Here is a 23,872-nt window from a genome sequence, read left to right as displayed (position 1 = left end):
GGAAGGGAAGCACTGACCTACCAAAGGGGGCAGAGGGAGTGCCCAGAGAGAGAAAGATATCTAGAAGGAAGGAAGAAGTATCCAGCAGAGTCAAATTCCTTACTAAAGAACATTAAAGGCAAATCTGATAACAATATGATCCAAAAAAGGATTTCATATTTCAAGTCATCAGGGTAGGCAGCATTCCTTACTGGTTTAGAGCAAAGGTTCTGGTGTCAGACAGACCTGGCTTTAATTTCATGTTCATCTAATTATGACATAGCACAAGTAACCTAAATTCCCTGAGATTAGGTTTCCTCATTTGTAAAACATGGTATTGAAGACCATATCTGTCTTTGCATTCTACCATATTTAAGTATAGTACCTAACAGATATTAGGTACATACATGCCAAAAAAGTTGATAAACAAAAGAATGTTTGGCTGGATAGAAGAACTACGGAAGGATTAAATGACCGTCTTCTTACTATTGCTGTTGCTATTGGATTTTTATGAAAGTACAGACGATCAATCTGTACACATTTTAACAAAATTAAGTTTTTCTTGAGCATTTTTAAAAAACTTTGACATTGATTTGAATTTTCCCTCTATCTCAGATACCTACTGGACACTAAATAAAAACTTATGGCAAAAGAACTTAAAAAAAATAAGAATGTAGAAAATTGTTATTAGGGAAACATTTAACTATAAGACAGATTTTAGATTAATAAGTAGACATTATGTTATCTAGTGAGAAAAAACAAAATCAAATTATTTCTGAACTGAGATTAGATTAGGGTGTTCTGAGTTGCTCCTGCTACACCAGGCTCAGAATGAAAAAAAAGTGTGTGTGTCCATGTGTGTGTCTGTGTATGCACGTGCAGTGTACTATTTCACTCTTTCATGTCATTTAATAACTCCTTATCTTTCTTTCAATTAATATAAAACATTACCACTCTGTTGTGAAGACTATATCAGTGCCTTAAACATAGTAAACAGTTAATAAATGATACCAACTATCTATGTAACTGGGGAGGAATAACTTGCTGATTTTGAAGAGAATGTTCAATTTGGATACCATCTAAAAAACACAAATAATTGACATCTTTACAATTTTAAATTCAAACTTCTCAACATCCTGGAAAATATCTGATGCATAACAGTCTCAATCCCTACTTCATTAAATAATGAAAAATAAAATCTATTGCATATCCAAAGTTTACATACTAACCACATAACATCAATGTTGTTTCAAAAGCACATAAAGCACACAATACTACTTTTTACATTACTGTAAATGAAATTCTCAATTTGGTATTACTTTTTAAAAGTAAAGTTTTGAAAATTTATCAATATAGAAGTTTTATCTTATGCATGCCTTTGTAGCAAAAGACATTAAAACCAATATGAAAAGTGTTTAGATACTAAAGAGATGTTTTCTTTCATCTTCGAACACTACAAACAGAGATTCCAATAAAGAAAACCACAACTTTGCTGAAGTTTAAAACATCTGGGGAGTATCTTGAGATATTCATTCTTAAGAGCTCCATGTTAAAGAACAGCCTGAAGGGTAGATGATAAATCTGCTCTAAAAGTGGAAGTGTGTTTTTAATCCCACTGAATATAAACAGACTCTTAAAAAAAAAGAAAAAGAAAAAAGAACTCTAATTCTAAAGCAATGTGCCAAGAGACAAAAATGCTCCATAAAAGGAAACTTTAAAAATAAACACTAGAGCTCAATTATAAAACAAAAAGAACTTAATTATTAAATAATCTTGAGAATATAATGATTTTAGGATATTAGCAACCAGAAAGTAACTGTCAATAAACCTTTGTAATTGCTAACTGAAGAATACTGGGTGATGGGTTCAGATTACAAACATTCTTTTGTAAAGATGTTTCTCCAGCTATGAATTCTCATATGATAACAATAAACTCTCAGAAAGCTAATGTAAGAAATAAATGGGATAATTTATATTTTTAAAAACTGAAGATGTATCTTTCTTTTACATCAAGTTAATATTAATGCAAAAGTTATTTCATAAACTTTGCATTTACAAATACACGATATAGAATGTATCAAGACATGATACATGAGATCCTAAAACTCATATATATTTTTTTTAAAGTAAGCTCTACACCCACCATGGGACTTGAACTCGTGACCCCAAGATCAAGAGTTGTATGTTCTACCAACTAAGCCAGTCAGGTGCCCCTAAAACTCATAATTTTTTTTACAGAATTTACAATAAAACTGTCCATAAAGCTTATTAACTGAAGAGGGTATTCAGACTATTTTTAAAACAACCACTAACACTGGACTCAATACAATGTGGAATATATTCTTTTCAGTACATACTGAATTTCAAAAGTAAAAACTTCGAACATCCACCAATTTGGAAGCAAAAGCAAACAAAAGCAAGGTGAAATGACAAAGCCCTGGGTTCCACAGTTATTTAGCTACTACAGAAAGAGTGTTACAGTATATCCTACAGGCTATACTGATATATAATTTATAGGTAAATCTGTTTCCCAATTTCAAAGTATGCAATTTAAATATATATTATATTGATAATAAACCAGATTTGAACATTTTTAGTATTTTATAAATGCAAGAACTCTAAAATGAAAATAAAGGACAATTAATCTAATGTAGAACTGATATCTAATTAGACATAATATTCTTTCTGGACAAGAGGGGAGGTCAGAAAGCTTTCTCTATAAAAGGCCAGGTAGTAAATATTTTAGACTTTGTGGGTAAAAAGAAAAACTCAAGGATATTTTTTAGGTGGTTGGAAAACAAGAGATTAGCAAATTTCCAAAAGTACGTTTGCTAATAAAATTAAAAATATAATTGAGTAGTGTTTTGTTTTTTGCTTGTCAGTTTGTTTTGTAATTCAGTCTACTAATAAAAAGAATATAATTCTTTTGGGGAGAATAACATTTCATTTAATTGGTGTTCAAAGTTACTGTTCCCTATCATCAAAAATGACTGCAAATGTTCATCTGTTAACATTGATCTATTATGAGATTTTACATATTTCAACTTTGAAGAAGTCTTTTCACATAAATAGATTCTGCCAAATATTGATACCAATCCACAAGCATATGATTTTTATTGAATATATTCATCACATAGAAGGCATTTATAAAATTCTATTGCAGGAGTCTCTTGATATTTGTCTTTTAGAATGTCACTACCTTATAGATTAATCACTTCCAACTCAAAATTAGACGAAGGGTCGTCAACTGCGTTGTTAAAGGATTTAAAATAAGGAAGCATCCGTTGCACTGCCATCAAGGTCTGAAAAATACTCCTGGAACTATTGTTTCAGCCTGAAAAATATATCTGCTATAAAGGGTGTAAGAATAGAGATACTACTTCTTGTTTTAACTTCTGACAGAATGAGACATACATAAAGTAGCTTGACATTTGTCACAATTCAAACTACAGTAGTTGCTGTCAAATGACTACCATGGTTAAGTTTCAAATGTAAGTGCTATATAGGCCTCACAATTAAGAAACAATATCAGTATCATTAAGAAACAATATAAAGACTGAAATAAAAGTTAATTTTCAAAGCCATTCCATGTGCTACAATAATTAGTTAATGGAGCGTCTTATCTAGAAAACTATGAATCTATATTCTTAACTCAAAATAACTGTAGTAATCAAATGGCAGGGCAAGTCAAATAGCTCAAATTTCAGGCAGAAATTTATGGAACTATCTCTTCATGAGATCAAATGAAGTTCACTGTTAATACTACTAGTTCAATAATAAATGAGAGATTCAAATATTTTACAAAATTTTGTGATTACAATAATATAATGAATAACCACAGGCTTTAAAAACCTTACATTTTCACAAACTTTATAAATATCTTAACTCTTTTTTTTTGTTCCATACGTATTTTGTTTCATATGTCACACATCTTAACAGATTATACTTTCAGACATACTGAAATAGTGTTTTCTTAATTTTTTTGAAAATATTCTTGCCTACAGTTGTTTGATAGACTTTTCATGAAGGCTAATTAATTGTCCAGTCACTTGAAACTCAGTATCACTTCTGTGAATTAAAAAAAAAAACAACTGATTACTGTCAGTAAATATCTGATGACTCACCAAAAACTAAGGAAAACCACTCAAAATCATTCTTTTTCTTTAATTGACTACTGATGTTGCTACCAATGTCCTCAACTGTTAAAGCAACTATTGCCACCAAAAAACTGACAGTCTTAAATTTATTTTCTCTAAACACATTTCTTTGGCTAATACAACAAAACACAGTTTAATTCACTCAACACTGGTAAATGGCTCTCACTGTTTAGCTAAGAAATTATATACTCCCAAACCTTACTTTGGGTGCAACCTCATTTTGATTTTTTGTTTGTATGTGTGAAAAACCTCTGCTGTGATAAGCTATTATACTTTAAATATTCTAACTTGTATAAGAATTGCTTTCCTTGAGTTTGGAATACTGTAAGTGCTTAGCCTGATAATGGCAATGTATACAATAGTCTTTTAATAGAGCTTAATAAACACAATGTCTCATCATCTAATTTAATAAAATAACCCATAGTTCACTATCCTGTAAAAATGGGATTCAAAGTCCCCTTTTCTCTTTTTCTTGTTTTGACATGATAGGTATGTACTAGGAATAAAAAATAAAGTGTTATGCCACAGTAACAAATGTGACACTTAAAACAGTGTTGAATTACTTTATCACTGGGATGTTAGTATGCCAAGCAGCAGTGTGAAACAATGAGAATGCCACATCAAATCTTTGCTGTAACTATTCATCCCTGCCGTAGGGGTGGGAAAGCAGCCATAGACAATACATAAATGAATGAGCATGAGTATCTTCTAGTAAGATATAACTTTAATTATGGACAGTGAAATTTAAATTTCATATAACTTTCACATCATAAAATATTATTCTTCTTTTTACCAGTCATTAAAAATATATAAAAACCATTCTTAGCTTACAGACCACAAAAACAAGTGGTGGGACAAATCTGGCCCATCCCTGCTTTAAATAAGTTACTTATTCTCTTGGGCTCAGCTCACTCTTCTGTCACATGCAAATAATATGATTGTTGTACCTATCTACCACAGAGGAAAATGAAAAGGATCATCAAACATACGTGAACAGGTTCTAAAACTATAAAACAATGAGTATCAACTAATTCTATTTTGCATTCACAAAACATTGATTGCACAACATTCAATGTACTTATGCAGGCAGTCAATCCAATTCCATAAAGATAAAAAACAAACACTAAGCATTTACCTGCAAAACAAACAAGCACTTCAGAAAGTCACTATGGATACAAAAAAAAACACTTTACCCACAAACTCTTTTAATGTTTTATTTCAGCAACCAGCTTATTTGGGACTTCCTCCATACAGCCAGCAAGTACATTCTATCTCTTTTTGGTAGCTTCATAGTTTTCCATTGTATAGCTACAACTTAATCTCTACAATAAACATTTAGGTTTTGTCTAATTTTGTTTGCTTTTACAGGTAATATAAAAACAGGGGTGCCTGAGTGGCTCAGTCGGTTAAGCGTCTGACTTCAGTTTAGGTCATGATCTCATAGTTTGTGGGTTCGAGCCCCGTGTCGGGCTCTGTGCCGACAGTTCAGAACCTAGAGCCTGCTTTGGATTTTGTGTCTCCCTCTCTCTCTGCTCTTCCCTCATTCAAGCCTGGTCTCTCTCTCTCAACAATAATGAATAAAAGAAAAAAAATTAAAAACAAACATCCTTACACATATACAGTTCATAGATCCAAGAGCATTTAAGACATAAGATTTTGATAAATAATATTGATTTGATAAATATTGATACGATTTGATAAATTTGATAAATAAAATGATTCCTTCAAAAAGGCTGTGGTGACTTATAGTCCCACCATAATATGAAACTGCTTATTCCCTATAATCCTTGCCATGTAAGAATTATCATAACAGGTTTATTTTCATTCCTCCTATGATTGAGGGTGAACATACTTTCATATGTTTACACACCATTTTATTAACTTTTCTACCCAGCAACAGTTCACAGACATTGCTCATTATTAATATATAATTGTTGTTCTCATGGATTTCTAGAAGCTCTTTACATAGAAATATCTTGGACTGTGATGTAGTTGGCAATTATTTTTATCAGTTGGTAAACTGGCTTCTGACTTTATGCAAACTTTTTGCCATGTATTAAAAAATATTTTTAATATAGGCATTCATCCACTGCAAGAATGTAAAACCAAAAAGGAATTGGAAATTAAACCTAAAGACTGTAGAAAGAAGAAAATAAGAAAGAGCTGAATATGTAGAAAGAGAAAACAAACATGCTCTATAGGGAAACAACAAAGCCAAAGTTGGTTCTTTGAAAAGGCTAACAAAATTAATGAGCCACTCCCCTTGCAAAGAAGGAACAAATAACCATTACAGAAATGCAAAAGGATACTTTTCTCCATAGACTATATAAATATTAAAAGGTCATAGAAAGATATTATGAACAAGAGTATGCCAATGCATTTTAACATTCAGACAAAAATGTACAAATACTTAATCAAGGCTGACATAAGAATAAGTGAAAAAATCTAAAAAGTCCTTCACTTTGTTTATTTAGAGAAAAGAGAGAAGGTGCATGCGAGCAGGGGAGGGGCAAGGAGAGAAGGAGAGAATCTTTTTTTTTTTTTTTAAAGAGGAGAGACAGGAAGAGAGAGAGCACGAGTGTGGGAGGGGGGCAGGGGGGTAGAGAGAGAGAATCTTAAGCAGGCTCCATGCTCAGCGCAGAGTCCAATGTAGGACTCAGTATCAGCATCATGAGATCATGACCTGAGCCAAAATCAAGAGTCAGACTCTTAACTGAATGAACCACCCAATCGCCCCAGTCTTTCACTTTTTTAATGCAATATTCCCAACAAAGAAAACTCAAGGTCTCAATCACATTATCAGTGAGTTGTGCCAAATATTTAAGGCATAGGCAAACCATAGGCACAATTGTACAAAGAGTAAAAAAGGACAGGAACACCAAAGAGTATCCCCATTAAAATGAAGATATCTATTCATGAAATGATATCATGAGGATAGTGAAAAGGCCAAGTCAGAGCTGGCATTTACCAACTAAAATAAGTCATAACCTGAATATACAGAGAATTTCTATTAACTGCTAAAAATTATTAATAGAAAACTGGAAAAAAGAACTTAAACTTGCAATTCACAAAGCAAGTGTATCTAAATAGTCAATATACAAATAAGAATATGCTTAACCTTATTAGTGGTCTGGTCAAGGAAATACAATTAAAACTATAATAAGATACCTCTAGTCACTCACCAACCAGTGTGGCTAAAACAAAAATTTTAAAGACTGAAAATACCAGTGGAACAAATGGAAACTTCAGTCCTGTTGATGGGAATATAAAACTTTGGAAATCTCTTTTGGTAGTATCTAGTAAAGTTTAAGACAAGCACACCCAGTGACCCAATATTTCCATTCCTATTTATAATTCCAACAGAAATGTGTGTACATGAACACCAAAAGACACATACAAAAATGTTCATTACTAGCATTGTTTGTAACAAAGCCAAACCCAAAACAACCCAAATACCCATCAACAGTAGAGTATAAAATTAAATTGAGACAGATTTGTACAGTGGAATTGGATAGAGAAAAGAAAATGAAGAAAGCACTACTATATGCAACAATGTGGATAAATCACACAAACCAAGATGAGCCAGAGAAGCCATAAACAAAAAAATATACACTATATGATTTCATTTATTTAAAGTTCAAAACAGCAAAGCTAATCTCTGGTGTTGTAAGTCAAGAGAGTGGATACCTTTGGGGAAGGAGAGGGGCCAAGGGTGCTTCTGGGCTTCTGGCCAAGTTCTATTTCTAGAACTGGTTGGTAGTTAAACAAGTATGTTTACTTTGAGGTAATTCTTTCAGCTGTACACTTATGATTTGTATACTTCTTTTACGTGTGTTATACTTCAATTCATAAAAAGTTAATAAAAGAAGAATGAATGTTGAGTTTTGCAAATGCATTTTTAGCATCTATGAAAATAATCATTTAAAATCTCTCTAAAAATTAAATGGTAAAATCAAATCTGGGTCCAATCAAAAGATTAAAACCACATAGTAAGTTAAACGGAATTTTAACATAAAGAATTATTAACTATGATAAAAAAAGAAAGGTCCATATGGTATTCTAGGGCTGAATGAAAAGTACCCAAGGAAGGAAAAATTTATGAAGGATCAGACCTCTTTTGAGAAAGTGTGGGTCAGCCACCAGATAGTAGAGTTCATTGGTTTAGTTGGTCTGGGGTTACTAAGCAAACAACAGAAACCCTCTGAGAAGCAGTTGGAGAGCAGGGTAAAATCATATTAATAGATTCCCTAATTCTGAATTATCCTTTCATTTTGGAATAAACCCTACTTGTACTACTAGTCTCTTGATATATCACTGTATTTAGTTTATATTGCTCTTAATTTATCATTTGTGGCTCTTTGTATCTGGTAAAGTATTAAAAATGTATGTTTGTGTATTAATTTTGTAATTACCCACCAAGTAAATGTTGGTTTCTAATTATTTTTCACTTCTTCGTTTTACAAAAATACAGTACTTTCATCTGCAAATAGCATTTCCTTTCTTTACCATTTTTATACCTAACGTATTTTTATCAGAGTATTATGGTCTGACTTTTGTTTTTAAAAAGTCAACCTTGTCTGCTGGGCTGAGAATATGAGGAAAGCAGCCAAGGGTGGAAGGAGAGAAACTAGGTTAAGAGGCCATTGTAATAATTCAGGCAAAGGATAATGGTGGCACAAAGCATAGGACAGATGACTACAGCAGTGTAGATGGTAAGAAATGATTAGATTCACGATATAGTTCAAAGGTGGTTCAGTAAAATGTGTGAAGGACAGGATATGTGCTATAAGAAAAAGAGAAGTACCAAGAATACCTTTAAGGTTTTTAGTCTAAACAACCAGGACAGAGTTGCCATTAAGTGAAACAGAGAAGGCTGTAGGTGGAACAGGTTTGGGGCAGTGGGGAAAATTAGGAGTTCAGCTTGGATTTGTTGAGTTTAGACTATAAAAAATCCAAGTGCATTCATTAAATAAATGCTGGAAGAACAAATCAGTCAATCTTTCAAACACTACTGATTCCCCAATACTCCAAAACTGCGATGAGTAAGGACACAAAGAATTATGCCATAACATACACTCTACTTCACTACAAAGAAATGATTCTGTGAGACCCACAAAAAGGAAAAACTTCACAAAAGAAACTATCCTTCCATGGCAGGAACTGGCCTATATAGCCTGACTGCCATGTATAAAAAGAACGAAAATGCAGGCTTTCCTAAGGCAGAACCAAAGGCCCAAATTCCCCTCCAGTATATTACACATGATCTTTGTTAAAAAAAAAAAAAAAAGAGTAAAGAACTGGTATTCTTGGTATAGCAGGCAACACTAAGCTCATAAGAGTTCTAGACAGAGACAAAGAAAGTGCAGAGAGAGAGGCAGACAGACAGATAGATGTTAAATGTTAAATAAATAAATAAATAAATATTTAATAAATAAATAAATCTGAGAAAAAGGAAAAAAAAATCCCATAGTTCATGGTGCTATTATAGTTCATGACTAGTGATATAGTCATTCAGTGCCTAAGAAAGACTTGGCAAATTCACCTCAAAAAAGACAACTTGCATCAAAAATACAAATTCTAAGATCTTCATATTTTTCAGTATGATATATATATATATATATATATATATATATCTCTTATTATTATTATTAGTAAGCCCTGCAAGCGCAAGGCCTCAAAAAATTGGGTAAACACTAAGAATCGTTCCTCTCCAAGGAAATCTTTAGTAAAAGGCAAAACATTTATATGATCTGAAGAAAAAACAGAGTATCAGTATGATATATTTTTAATTATTCCACACTGTCTCCTTTCATTCCTGCAAGAAAAGTCATGAGGAAAAAACTATTGTATAGATAAGAAAAATGAAGTATGCAATCAGTGTGACATGTATAAAGGTAGCTAATATTAGAACTCGTATCTCTCATACCCCTTGCCAACTATCCACTCGCAAAGAATTTCTAATTTTGTAAAGGTGTAATACTAAATTAAATGTGAGGTGGTAACAACAACAAAACCTATGAAAAATTTAGCACATTATCAAAATCCCAGTGATCTGTTCTGCAGAAAAGAAAAATCTACCTTAAAATTCATATGGAATCTCAAGAAATAGCCACCTTAAAATGCATACGGAATCTCAAGGGACCCCCAAATAGCCAAAATAAGCTTCAAAAAGAAGAACAAAGTGAGAGGACTCACACGTCCTGATTTCAAAACTTACTATAAAGCTACAATAATCAAAACAGTGTGTACTGGCAAAAAGACATATAGACCAATGGGATGGTACAGAGAATCCAGAAATAAACCCTCACATACATGGTTAAATGATTTTTGACAACAATGCAAAGACCATTCAGTGGGAAAATAGGGTTTTTCAACAATTGGTGCTGGGAAAACTGGATATTTACATGCAAAAGAATGAAAGTGGATCCATATCTAACACCATATAGAAAAAATTAATTCAAAATGGATTAAAAATCTAAATTTTAAGAGCTAAAACGATGAAACTCTTAGAAAAAAAAACGTAAGGCAAAAAGCTTTTTGGATTTGGCAATGATTTCTTGGATATGACACCAAAAGCATAGGCAATAACAAAAATAGACAAATTGGACTTCATGAAAATTAAAAACCTTTGTATATCAAAGACAGCATCAACAGAATAAAAAGGCAACCCACAGGATGGGAAAAAATCTTTATGAATCATTTATCTAATAAGGAAATAATATCCAGAATATATAGAGAACTCCTAAAATTCAACAACAATAAACAAACAGCCTGATTCAAAATTGGGCAAAGGACTTGAATAAACATGTCTCCAAAGAACATATACAAATAGCCAATAAGCACAAGGATAGATGTTCAACATCACTAATCATCAGGAAAATGCAAATCAAAATTATTAGATAGTACCTCACACCCATTAGGAAGCCTACTATTGAAAAACTAGAAATAACAAGTGTTGGCAAGGAAATGGAGACATTAGAACCCTTATGCACAGTTGGTGGGAATGTAAACTGGTATAGCCACTGTGAAAAAAGGTACAGTGGTTCCCTCAAAAATTAAAAATAGAATTATCATATGATCCAGCAATTTCACTTTTGGGTATATACACCAAAAAACTGAAAGCAAGGTCTCAAAGAGATATTTGTACATCCACATTCATAGCAGTATTATTCACAAAAGCTAAAACATGGAAGCCACTCAGGTGTTCACTGATGGATAAACAGATAAGCAAAATATGGTGTTTATGTACAATGCAATATTATTCAGCCTTAAAAAGGAAGGAAATGCTGACATAGGCTACAACAGGGATGAACTTTAAGAATATTATACTAAGTAAACTAAACCAGGCACCAAAAAGACAAATACTATATAATCCCATTTATAGTCGAAATCATAGAAAAAGCAAGTAGAATGGTGGTTGCCAGGGGATAGAGGAAAGAGGGGAAGAAGAGAGATAATTTAATGGGTATGGAGATTCAGCTATTTAAAAGAGTTATGAGATGGGTGGTGGTAATAGCTGCACAAGAGTATGAATGTATTTAATACCACTAAACCTACACTTAAAATAGTTAAGATGGTAAATTTTATGTTATGTGTATTTTACCAAAATTAAAAAATGGGAAAAGTTAAACAAATATAAAAATACGTTTTTAAAAAATCAATACTTTAATAATCGCAATACTTTCCCCAGTTACTAAAAATTATCATTAAGATTTGACCATTGCTAGGTTCTTCAAAAAATAAAAAATAGAATTATCATATAATCCAGTAATTCCACTACTGGGTATTTATCCAAAGAACACAAAAACACTAATTTGAAAAGATATATGCACCCTTATGTTTATTGTAGCATTGTCTACAATAGCCAAATTATGGAAGCAACCCAATGTCCACTGACAGATGAACGACCACAGAAGATGTGATTATATATAATGGAATATTGTTCAGTGATAAAAAGAATGAAATCTTGCCATTGGTAACAACGTGGATGGATCTAGTGGGTATAATGCTAAGTGAATAATAAGTCAGTCAGAGAAAGAGAAATACCATATGATTTCACTTATATGTGGAATTTAAGAAACAAAACAAATGAACAAAGAAAAAAAGAGACAAACCAAAAAAAACAATGGACTCTTAAATGTAGAGAACAAACTGATGGTTACCAGGGGGTAATGAGTGGATGGGTAGGTAAAATAGATGAAGGGGATTAGGAGTACAGTTATTAAACTGATGAGCAGTGAATAATGTATAGAATTGTTGAATCACTATATTGTACACCTGCAACTAATAAAACACTGTATGTTAACTATACTGGAATTAAAATTTTTAAATAAATTAATTTAAAAAAATATGCTAGCTTCCCACTTGCCTATAACTCATAACAACCTACACAATGCTTTGGTAGAAAATGCTTTCTTTTTGTTATATGTGATGTCAGGATTATTATTTGTTTTTATCAGCTGAAGATAATAATGAGCAAAATATTTCTATATCCTTGAGCATATATTTTACATACGGGCAATAAAATGTATTACAAAACAGTTTCCATTTTAAGTTCGTTATTTGGCAGAAAATCTCCCACAGTGTTTAACTTATTATTATTATTTGCTGCAGACTCTTCCTAAAAGCAAGAGGCAGCCCATTTTCTCCAGATGACTCATTAACAAAAGTCACAGTAGAATGAAGTGTTCCAACTTGAAATACCAATAGCTAAATATAACCTCTTTCACAACATTAGAAAATGCAGTGCCTCTCTTTAGTCTATAAGAGCAATCTTCAAGGGTCACCTTAACAAAACACATTTAGCACTTTAGGTGATCAGCAAGAAGAAAAGCCTGGAATGATGTATAATTTTTTTTAAAAAAAGCATTCAGCAAAAATGGGGAAAACTTTGTAAATCACAAAAAAATGAATTTTTTCTCCTACTATAAGTAAAAACACATTTCTATCATAAAAGCATTTAATACCTTAGAATATGACCACTGGTCACAAATATTAAAATGTATCTACTCGTCCCTAGTGTAAACTGAAAGGCTTTTTCAGCCATTAAACAAATGAGAATCCTATCATAGATATTTCATTTGAGATTACTCTTTTGACAAAGAACAGTGATATACATTGTAAATCTTACAAAAATATTAAACCAAACTATTTTTTCTAGATATTTATCTTGCATATAAGTTTAAAATGTGAAAACGGTATCTGAAATTACTAATAAATACTACTGTTTAATTTTTCAAAAAAGCAATAAAAAAAAAACCTAGCACAAAACCAAGAAAACACAGTAAGTAAAAAAAAAAAAAAAAAAAAAAGATGGAAGTAAAAAAAGGCAGTCTGACAAATTGAAGATAACTCTGAGACAGACAAAGGGAAGAAGAACTGAAGAAAGAAAAATCTGACAGCTTTTGAGTCCTTAGAAGTTTAGTCATCCCTAAGGCCCAACTGTAACCATATTTTTGTGTGAGTGCACCTCAGTGACTTGAGTTACTAAATTCCTTTGTTAGCCAAAGCTAGTGCTAGTTAGGTTTCTTGTCACATGTAGCCAAGAATCCTAATAGAGTTTAGAAATATTATTTTAAGAACAAGTAAACTACTAATTGTCCACGTATCTACAGAAATATATCAATTTTCAGGTGTATTATGACACCATACATTTCATCTTCTCTCCTTTTTCCATAAAGGAGAATTTTTTCCCCTTTATTTTAGGAGGTGAAGGTCTTTTAAAAATCATCAAGAGAAGATTCACTACAGGAGACCGCTTTAGAGCCAATTTTTTTGAAAAGCACCAATTTAAGAAAGTAAACTGATAGCAACTTTCCTGAAGTACTCCCCTCTCTAAAAAATGCAGTACTGTTTTTGATAGAAAAATTAGTTACAAAGGAATAGGCAATAGGAGTATTTTATTCTCATTAGAATTACTGATGATCTTCATATTTTTCATTCTATTTTACATGTTTTCCAAATTCTTACCAATCAGAAAGAAATATGCTATTTTGTAATAAGACTACATTTTAAGTAATTTTAACTCTCATTATGGCTCAAAGCACATATTTACTTAGGCTTCATCTTCACATAGTTTTGAGAGTGAAATGTTTATTCAGTCCACTTCAACAAATATTTATCAAATATCTACTATGTGTAAAGCTAAGTATCATAACAAAATGATACGCAGTTCATGAAAGAAGCCACAAACTTCAGTCTTTATATAGTATAGGTATGTGTGTATTTGAGCGTGTGTGTGTGTGTGTGTGTGTGTGTGTGTGTGAGGGGTGTCGGAGCTGCAATAAAGTTTATTCTATTTTTATTATTTTTTATATCTTTTAAGTTGCAATAAAGTTTAATCCAGGCTTTATTACACAACATCATGGTTCAATTCAACAAAGAAGTATAAACTATTTCATTATGATATTTTCATTTCCTAGATGACATAATTTTCAAACTAACCATCCTCCCCCCATTCAACTACAATACAGGGTTAAAAAACATTACTTACTTTTCATATAAATAAGTTCTTAAATAATTTAAGAAAAAATAACTTCCATGGATATTAAGAAAGAAAAGTGAGATGACAATGTTACCCTGTTTTGATCTCATTTTCCACTGTATTAGTTATCAAGGTTCCATACCAAAGGTATGTAAAGAGATACCTCCAGTAACTCAAACTCACTATAATATTTTAATAGTTGATAAATAGGCAAAAAACAAAAAACAAAAAACAATGATATTTAGGTGAAGAATTCTATAGCCAAGTTTTTAAAGTTTACTTCCATATACTATGGTCACTTGTTTTTTAAACCACAATACTGATTTACATGACCCCTAGCAAAGTTTGTTTTCTGTACTGGAAAATATGGAAACTGAAAGTTTGAAAACTATTTAAACTCAAGAGATTCTACTAGATGGGCAAGTCCTAGAACTTCCACTGTGCCCCCTCCCAGGACGCAGGATATAACTGAGCTGTTGGGCTTTTAAGGAAGCCTTGATAAATGAAAAGGTCTCAAAGCTCACAGTTGGCCAAGGTGTTTAAAGAACATATTTCTAAATACATACATACATACAAGCATAAAATATCTTGGATTGGCATAACTACTCTCCCAAGCTGAGGATACCCTGAGAAATCATTCCTCTCACTCACTTTTTACACCACTAAGTCTGTTGATTCTACCTCCCAAAGAGCCTGTGTTGCACCTGTGTTGTTGTTGTTGTTGTTGTTGTTGTTGTTTTCAGTTTTACTGACACATTTCAGAACCTCCTATTTCTTATTGGGCTATTCCAACAGACTAATAGATAGGCCTTTATGATTCCAGAAAGGCTTTGCTCTAATCCATTTTTCACAATGTCTAATCAGTTAACTCTCCTATTTAACATCATCCCTATCACCCACTAAAAACAAATCTAAACTTCTTATCAGTGCATACACGTAATACAACCTGGTTTAATGTGTTTACATCTGCTAAAACCACTCTCAGTTCCCCAACTCAGGCACTATGATTCAGTCATATTGAGGTGTTCCCACAAAATGCTTTCTCATGTCTGCATGTCTTTTGCAAAGCCTGTTCACAAGCACAACCATGCCACATACATACCTTCCTATCTGTGTATCATTTTCTTCTCATAAGCATCATACTTGTCTTCAAAGACTCAGCTTAAGGCATCATCTTCTCTGTGAAGCCTACCTTGTTAATATTCCAACCCTAAACTAGGTATCTCTCCTATATGTTCTCAAAGGTCCCTTTTCAAGTAATTGTCATAACACTTATCACTTGTTTATAGAATTACTTGCTGTGTGATTGCTCAGAATTCTATGTGATTCAGTTCACTCACCTGTACAGTTACTAATATTATCTACACTGAAGGACTTTTATAAGAATAAATCCAAGGGGAGGGGGGAACATATCTAGGAAGTGCCTAACACTTAATAAAAGTTCTAGTAAATGACAGATGTACTATGTCATTAATACTTTTCTCAAAGGCAAACACCTTAGCATTCATCTTCTGTACTCTAGCAGCTATTCCAGTACTTGGCAAAAAGTAAGTTGCTATACATTTGTAAAGTGAACAAATCCACATTTCAGAAGGATGACTCCTGTAGCACTATAGAAGGTGGAATTGAGAAGTCCCGCAACAGATCCTTCAGGACCTCAGGAAGAAGGAAGAAAATCACTTTTAAGGTATTCTGAAAATTAAATAAATACACACTACACAGAGACTCACAATATTTGGTGCTTCAACTGAGAATTACTACTTAAAGAAGCTTCTCTTAATTAAGATGGGGATGAAGTGGTTGGATGGGAATCCAATCTCTCATGTGTTGATGGGACAGAAAAGGCAAAAAAGAAAGAAATACTGGAGAAATGCAGCCAGAGAAGAAAGGGCTACAAGATTCAATGCAAGAGATGGTGACAGGGGCAATAAACAGGAGAGTAGCAAAAAGGGGTGAGATTTGAAAGACATTTCAAATGGTAAATAAGAGCTAGCAAACAATCCGCTTGTTTAGGGAATAGGATCAAAGATGACTGAAAGCCTCTAGTATGGCAAAATAAATTGTGACAAAAAGTCAAGAAGCAAGGCACGCAATTAAACTGACCCAGGTTTAGAAACTGACAAGGTCAAAAGGGAGAGAGAATTGAAGGCAATGGCAAAATGTAGTTGAAGCAACTGACCATGCCACTCAGGCTAAATAAAGAGAATAAAGTAAAAATACAAAGGAACTAAACAGGAAGCTGATACAAAATTTTTTAAAGCAGTTGAGGCAGGGAATAGGTTCAGAATGTGGAAAGAGGGTTGCTCAAGTGGAATGGAGATAAGGGTAGTTATAATAGAGGAGTTTAAGGAAGTGTGATAACTGGTGCTGGAAATATCCACAGGAAAGTTAAGAAGATACAAGAAAAAAGAGTATTTGTAAAACAGGTACCAAAGTTCTCAAAGAATGTGAAGAGGTCTAAAAGGATGACACTCAAACCTTTGCTAAGTATGATCTAGTGTTTGCCTTATTGACCTAAGAAGTTAATTAAAGCACAATCCTATTTCCTCTAACTTATCACTGTCTTCCAGAACAAGGCTTCCCTACTTTTCTGCTATTTTTTTCAATAGAAACTTCAATTTGTCATGGCCAGAGAGTACTTTCTACAATACAGTGACTTTCATATATTGTAAAACAAAAATAACAGCAAAAGAAGTCTGATTTGACACTAAACAACACATTAATAATCTTATAATAGAAGCTATCAATGAACAATTATTCATTCCACAGTTTCTGGTAAGAGAATGATTTAAATGAAAACAAGAAAAAAACCATGTATATATTTGATATAGTTGTGAACACTTACATAAAAATACATGTTTTCTGGGAAACTTCACTGTGTTACAATTATACATTAATGATTACTCTTATTGCTATGTACAGCTTTAAAACAACAAAACAATTTCTTATTAAGGTGGTTAAATCCAACAAAGGAATAAAACTAAATCTTAAAACCCTTAAAAGCTTAAGGGAATTATTACAATTTATAGCCACTGATAATATTTTAGTACATTTTATATGATCCAACTACAGTGTCTTTTCATAAGTACACTGGAATCACCATGCAATTTTAATCCATATGCTTAAACCTCTTTCACAGTTTACAGGAACAAAGCAGTTTTGATTCACAAACAATGCCCTGCAGTCAAATACGCTCATGAGGTATTAATTTACAACTTCATCTGTGATCAGTTAAACTCCATGTGAAATCTTAAACATCCTTAAAAAGCTCACCACAAATAGTTCAATAAGAGATTTTTTGGTTAACATTACTTTAACAAAAAACATATAAGATTAAATTCTATTGTAAAATAAAACCAAATGCCACTTGCTTTTAAGGATAAACCACTAACAAAACAATCTTTTAAACTGTCACCTTTTGCATCTAAAATATTAATTAAAAATGTAATGCCAGTATCAAAAACATATGCTTCAAAGTTTTGGCAAGACAAGTCACAGATAAAAAGAAAAACCAATTTCATGAAGAAAATGTACATACTTCAACAAATAAGATGTTTCTTTAATCAGTCCTAAGGGCCAGACTTATTAAAATGTCAGGTCAACCTGAATCATACCAAAACAAAAGATTAAAATCATCAGCTTTACCAAACAGCTAAAATGTCAGATCCACATAAGTTATGGACAAAGATAACAATAATGAAAGAACATGATATAAATATCCAATTCAGCTTATTTTAGCAAAAACAATAATCACTAACTTCTCAGAAAACTGCAGTTTTAAGCTTTAATATTTATATAATTTGAACTTTAGAATGTTTACTAGGAATATTTTTTAGCTAGATATAAGTAATACTTATTTTCATTGTTTTTTTAAAGACAATCAGAGGAATTATTACCTCATATAACAAAACATGCAGGGCTACAACAGCTCTGGGATTAATTTACAACTCAATATCACTTGAGGCCTCAGTTCTATCATGTTTTCCCTGTGTCATCCTTAGTGTGATGGCTTTTCTTCCTTAATGGTTCAAAAACAGCTACCATAGTTCCAAGTATCACTTTACCTAATGTCCAAAGTTCTGAAGAAAGACTGCCCCTTCTGTATGTCTAGCAAAAAAATAAATAAATAAAAGGAAAACTTTCCCATTAAACTTCTCAACTGTTGCTGCCCACTTGTTACTAAATCAATCACTGGCACAAAGGGAACGAAATAACCATGATTGGCTTAGATTAATTCAGATTCAGCCCCTGAGGGTAAAGAAGAACCAGCTTCCCATAAAGCATATTGGTATCTGGTGAGTGGTAAAAGCTGAAATTTCAAATTAACTGTATTAAAAGTGAAGAATCAAATCAATGTTATTTTCATACACTGTTTATAATAATACATAATAATCATTTCTTTTACATGCTTCAAATGAACATTATATATACCAATGTGGCAAATTCTTTTTGTAACCATTAATATCTCAATACTGATCAATTGCATATCTCACTAGAAAACTACTCTATGGGGCACTTGAATGGCTCAGTTGGTTAAGTGTCCTAATTCAGCTCAGGTCATGATCTCATGGCTTGTGGTTGAGCCCCGCATCGGGCTCTGTGTTGACAGCTCAGAGCCTGGAGCCGGCTTTAGATTCTATGTCTCTTTCTCTCCCTGCCCCTTCCCAGATTACACTCTGTGTGTGTGTGTGTCTCTCTCTCTCTCTCTCTCAAAAATAAATAAAACATTTAAAAAAAGAAAGAAAGAAAGAAAAAGAAAATCTCTACTGTGAAAGATTGAAGCCAAAATAAACAAAAATTGTAAATGACAGCTTGGAGGAAAGGGATACATATGATAGGGGAAAAGCTTGAGAAAAATGTTATCTTATTATTAATATCCTCAGAGAGATGCCAGGAGATACTGCATCCATGAGACAAGAACAGATGCTACTAAAAAAAAAAAAAAAAAAACTATTAAAATAAATAACACTTTGAAATAAAAATGACAGTAAAAATCAAAATTTCTCAAAAATCAATATAAAATTAGAAAAGATTAATTTAGAGGACCAGTCCAAGATGTCCAAAAACCAAATAATTAGAGTTCAAAAAACAGGAGAGAGAGAGAGGACAAAGAAAAGAAGAAGAAATCAAATAAATAATTCAAGAAAATTTCTCTGAATTAATGGACATGATCCATGTCAAAAGAATTCATCACCAAAGTGTCCAGCAAAATGGATGAAAAGAAACCCCTACAAAGACATTATCAGTACAAAGAGCCTAAAGGCTTTTTGTAGAATAAAACAAATGTTTCAAACAAAGGATCAAGAAACAGAAGGGCATCAGATTTCACCACAGCAACACTGAAAGCTAGCAGATAATGGAGCACTGCCTTGAAATACAAACACAATTTTGACAATAAAGCAAAAATGAAACTAACTACTGAGACTTAAAATAGGCTTGCACAAAAAATGTCTGCTTTAAGTAATAAATAAGTTGGTTTTACAGTAGTCAGAACCCTAAGAGAGGAATATGATCACTCAAATCTGAGCAACTCTAAATATTTCATTTGTACACAGAGAAAAAGAAAAATGGAGTCGTAGTTCAATTCAGGATGCTCCAACTTTAAGTTTGAAATTTCTGAGAACATCTAATATGTTCATGGAATATTTCCTTGTACTGGAAATCATGTAAAATCAAGGAAAATTAAAATAGCACTTTATTTTCAGTAAAATTAGGAGACATAGTTAGGAGGTATTGCAAATTAATGAGGGAAAGATGGAATAATCAATGATGGCTTGTCAAAAGTGCTGCCATGCAGTAGCAAGTAAAGTAAAAAGTGGCACGACGGTCCAGTGGTAGAAATTCACTAAAAAGAGCCTATGAAATCATACTTTTTGAAAGTGAGGGGACTACCATGAAATGAATAACTATACCACTAATTTGCCAAGTTAGAAATAAGACAAGAACCTCCACTATCACCACCATTTATTATCCTACTGGAATACTAGTGAACACTATTAAACAAAATGAAAGAAATTAAAGGTATAAATACTGGGAATCAAGAAATAAATCTATTACTACTTAAAACTGTTATTGTTACACACCTTAAAAAATTCTCAATAAAAATGAACAGAAAACTTACAAACAGTAAGAGAAGTTGGGTAAGGTATATGGGTAAGAAAAATAATGCAAAAAAGTCAGTAACTTTCATTTATATAAACCAAAACCACTTTAAAAAGATCTTGATTCACAAAAACAATGAGATAAACTTTAAAGATATATAATGCATGTAAGAAAATAAATTTAAAACACTCCTGAAGTCATTAACAGAAGACCTGAAGCAATAAAAGTACAAACCATGCTCTGGCTTAGGAAGACTCAATATTAAGATGCCAACATAATTTCTAATTTTAACATAATAACCATATCAAGAGCAACAGGTTTCAGGTTTTTGGGGGTTTTTATTTGGTTTTGTGTGAAGAATGGTACATATGAGACGTGATAAAATGTTGATAAAGTAAGTATAAATAAGGATGCTCTAAAAAAATAATGAAGTGAGAGACAATAGCCCAATTGAGAACAAAACTTTCATGTTTCAACAATTAAACTGGCACACAATAATGAGCCATATCCATGGAACATGAGAAAAAGTAAACAAACTCTATAAACATGTAAATTGAGATATAACAGTAACATATACTTAAAGTGATATCTCAAAATAATGAGAAAGAGATGGAGTAGTCAATAAACAGTATGGGACAACCAAATTACCTACAATAAAAGATAAAATAGGGGCACATGACTGGCTCAGTTGGTAGAGCATGTGGCTCTTGATCTCAGGGTTGTTAAGTCTGAGCCCCATGTTAGATAGTTACTTAAAAATTAAATCTTTTGGAGGTGCCTCGGTGGCTCAGTAGGTTAAGCATCTGACTTCAGCTCAGGTCACAATCTCAGTTTGTGAGTTCAAGCCCTGTGTGAGGCTCTGTGCTGACAACTCAAGAGCCTAGAGCCTCCTTCGTATTCTGTGTCTCCCTTTCTCTTTCTGCCCCTCCCGCTTGTGTGCCTGCTCTCGCTCTCTCGCTCTCTCTCTCTCTCTCAGAAATAAACGAATAAACTTAAAAAATTAAATCTTCAAAATAAAATAAAACAAGGGGCGCCTGGGTGGCTCAGTTGGTTGAGTGTCTGACTTCATTCAACTCAGGGCACAATCTCACGGGGTCTGTGAGTTTGAGCCCTACATCGGGCTCAGTGCTGACAGCTCAGAACCTGGAACCTGCTTTGGATTCTGTGTCTCCCTCTCTCTCTGTCCCTTCCCCGCTCACGCTCTCTCTCTCTCAAAAATAAATAAAGTTAAAAAAAATTTTTTTAATAAATTAAAACAGGATCCATACCCCATACTGTGTGTGAAGACAAATTATAGATGGATCAAATAATTAAGAGTAAAGAAGTCTTAAAATAATTAATAAATTCCATTATATAATAAAAATGAAATTAGCAAAAGAAAATCCAAATTATAATCACATAAAAATGTTTGCAACTCATATCACAAAAGGACTTACATTCCTAACATACAAAAAGCTCCCAGAAACACTAAAAAGACCAACAATTCCCCTAAAAAAGTCAATGCAGTGCAGGAGATATGAACAAACATTTCATAAAAAGAGAAAAGCAAATGGTTTTTAAATAAGATCTTCAACTTCACTTGTTAAAAAATACAAATTAGACATAGGCTGAAACACCACTATTTAGAGACTCTAGTTCTGTAAAGGCATCTTCTACCATCAGCCTCCGTCTACAGTAAACAGCCACTCTTGAGGCTTCTCTATGATGCTGGTGCTCCCTTCGCTCTGCATTTCCTTATTGCATTATTGACAAACAAAGTGTCTTTCTCATCTTAATATACTAGATCCATTCCGGGCATGCTCACTTCTTTGAGCCTTTTGATCCCTTGCTCTACTATCTGCCAAGCAGCCTTGATACCTGTACTTCATTTAATATATATGGGCCATCACTTTTTCCAAACTTCCAAGAGCCATCACAGCAGCATATTAGAACCAGCTCCAGTGGCCTTTGCCAGGAAGTTAATTGCTGTGTCATTGAAGAATGCTCCCATATCAACAGAGCTTTGGCTTGAATGCTAACCAAAATCAAAATTTTACAATATTTAGTTTGACCCTGCATCAAAACAAAAAATCAAAAGCCTTTCCTTCTTTAAGTCCTTGATGAGAAAGACCTGTCATTTTCAATCTATCCTTAAGAATATTGTGAAAGCTATAGACCTTCTCAGAATAATGCACATCCACAGGAAAGAAAAAAAAATTGCACAGAATTTTACAAAAGTTTCAAGAAAAACATGTAGCCCATATACTCCCCTATTGCAATCTGGATTGTCTAACAACAGACACTGAGATAGTTTGGGGTGCAAAATATTTATTAAGGATCAACCCCTGTGAAAAGAAGGGGGGGGGTAGGTTTGGAAAGCAGGAAGTCAAATTACAGTACCTCACAAAGCCTCAGGCAACCTGGCAGGGATCTCTGGAAATATATTACTTGTCAGAGTTGTCTCAGGTATGAACAAAATGGCTGGGCCCTTATAACTCCATCTTGATCAGCTGCAGGACAAGAGCTGCCCTGGGAAGGCTGGGGTTTAGGCAAGGAGGCTTTCTGTAGCAGAGGCAGACCTTGAAGAAGCTGACAGATGAAAGCTTTGTGATTACTTTCCTCCCCACAGCCGGGCTGCAATTCCTCTTTGAAGGAGGATCGGGGCTGTGCAATTCCATGTCTACCACACTTTTACATAGGAACCTGTTTTCTCCATTTTAAAAATCCTCTCCTCTCTTGTACTTTCTACTTCTACTCTTTTCTACTTCTTATTATACCAGTGTGCTTTGGTAAGGCAGAAACCCAAGCATTTGTAGCTAAGTATGTGCACTGCAAAGACCTCGCCGAGAGGTATACTACAAACCATGGTCATACTGAGCTGGATATAGATTTAGGCCCTACTCTGAGGAACTCTGAGTTTATTTGTAAATTGCTGACTAAGGCTGCTAATGAAATAATTAGATAGGAGTAACTCACAAAATGGTCCAACAGCAAACAAAGTAGATGACTTTTCCACCAAACCAAACTGGAATTAAACATGGGATGGCTTGTAATTTACCCATCACAATAAGGAGCAGTAAAAGATCACTATTTGGGGGCTATAAAATTAAGCATTTATAATACTATCTTTTTAATTATAATCAGAATTAGAAAATAAGGCACATTTTTAATG

At 33.1% G+C, this 23,872-nt stretch overlaps 1 protein-coding gene and 1 non-coding gene across 5 annotated transcripts in view; both read right to left on the bottom strand.

The window, feature by feature from the left end:
* Window positions 1-23,872, bottom strand: part of ADK (adenosine kinase) — a 513,465-nt gene that overhangs the window by 366,573 nt on the left and 123,020 nt on the right. The gene's annotated exons all lie outside the window — the stretch shown is intronic.
* LOC128772544 (U5 spliceosomal RNA) lies at window positions 9,791-9,906 on the bottom strand. Its single transcript, XR_008416725.1, has one exon. It is a non-coding gene; the product is annotated as a U5 spliceosomal RNA (small nuclear RNA).

This window comes from Panthera pardus, unplaced genomic scaffold (assembly GCF_024362965.1).
Source record: "Panthera pardus isolate Hobbes unplaced genomic scaffold, ASM2436296v1 HiC_scaffold_22, whole genome shotgun sequence".
NCBI classification, from domain to species: Eukaryota; Metazoa; Chordata; class Mammalia; order Carnivora; family Felidae; genus Panthera; species Panthera pardus.
The sequence above is the reverse complement of the archived record's forward strand: the minus strand, read 5'-3'. Positions and strand labels throughout refer to the sequence as shown.